We start from the raw sequence: 1,795 nt of genomic DNA on the forward strand, positions 1-1,795 counted from the left end.
TTTGAAATGATACTTAAATGATGTGAGCAATGTTCAGAGTGCACTTTGTGGAACGTCATAAATACTTTATTTCACAATGAAAAGAATTCCTTATGTCTTTGATAATGCAATTAGAATGTAAGAGTAAAATTTAAAAAGTAATACAGAAAGCACAAAGGTAAAAGTAAAAATTAACCAAAACATCATCTCTAAGTGATGAAAGATGTTAAATTATTGAATAGCCTTTTGTATAGTTTTCTGTGCATATATGTAGCACACAGTCTCATGTACAAATTTACAAAGTATTATTTTTATGAACTAGAGCATACTCATCCTGAATTTAACTAATTTCCTTTCCTTCAAGATATTTATTTATATCTTTTAATGTGAAAATTATACATCCTCATCATCATTTGTAATGACTGCACAGTATGCTATTGTATGTATATTTGTTCCAAAATTCCGTTAACTAGCTTTCCACTGATGGATATATTTAATAAGTAAACAGAACCAGGGAAATGCAGCTGGACGGAGAGCTCAGTTTTAAGAGAGTCTCTGTTCCCCTGCTAGTCTCTTTTCTAAAGCTGCAAATACGACGACAATCTTGTCTGTAGTTAATAAGCTCTGAGCACACAAGGACCAGGCACGCAAACATGTTCCACACCACCTGTGCAAGAAATTGTCTGACCCTGTCAACTGTAAGCTCCTGGCAACCCTTTAAGAAACAGGATTCAAGCTGCAAGGGTGAGGGGAGACTTGATCCTTTGAGAAGCTGAGTCCTTCTGGTTCCAGTCCACCCATTCCAGGCAACCAGAGCACATAGTCATTGACTGAATAATCCTGCCCATCTCTCTCCCCAAGAACATTGTCCTGAAGACTCACTCAGAGGAAGATCACACCTCTGATAAAAACCCGCTTTTGGAAAAATTTAAAATGTTAGCTAGTGAAAGGCCCCCCTGGGGCTAGAGGCTGAACTTGTCTGGTTTCTTCCTTTTCAATCTGGAGTTTCTTTACAATAAACTCATTGGTCTATTCCATGGGCTTGGCTCAGCCTTGCTTGCAGATTACTTCCTGCAAAATCCTACTTCGCATATTCGAAGCTTATCCTTAACTCTTCCCCCTTGCACTTCTGCTATGATAATCCTAATTCTTCCCAGTCCCTGCCCACAATACCTACCTAACTAGGGAGAACGTGGCATAATGCAGAAACACACAAAGCAAAGCACATGGATATTTTCTAAAATATTTTTCTTATGGCATCCACACTTAAGTTCACATCCTTCAAAAAATAAATTTGCAATTTTTAAGTGATTGGTATTGTTAACACCAAGTATGAGATCTAATTGTCAGAGGTATTTGAACCAGAGCAACTCCATCTTGAATAAGGACTGGGTAAAAACGAGGCTGAGACCTACTGGGCTGTATTTTCAGACAGTTAAGACATTCTAAGTCACAGGATGACACAGGAGTTCTGCACAACATACAGGTCATAAAGACCTTGCTGATGAAACAGGGTGCAGTAGAGAAGTCAGTTAAAACCCACCCAAACCAAGATGGTGGCAAGAGTAACTTCTGGTCATTCTCACTGCTACACTCTCACCAGTGCCATGACAGTTTACAAATGCCATGGCAACATCAGGAAGTTACCCTATATGGTCTGAAAAGGGGAGGCATGAATAATCCACCCCTTGTTTAGCAAATAATCAAGAAATAACCATAAAAATAGGCAACCAGCAGCCCTTGTCTCTGTCTATGGAGTAGCCATTCTTTTATTGTTTTACTTTCCTAATCAAGTTGCTTTCACTTTAGTCTGTGG

The sequence above is a fragment of the Theropithecus gelada genome, chromosome 3 (assembly GCF_003255815.1).
Source record: "Theropithecus gelada isolate Dixy chromosome 3, Tgel_1.0, whole genome shotgun sequence".
In the NCBI taxonomy this organism is placed as follows: domain Eukaryota; kingdom Metazoa; phylum Chordata; class Mammalia; order Primates; family Cercopithecidae; genus Theropithecus; species Theropithecus gelada.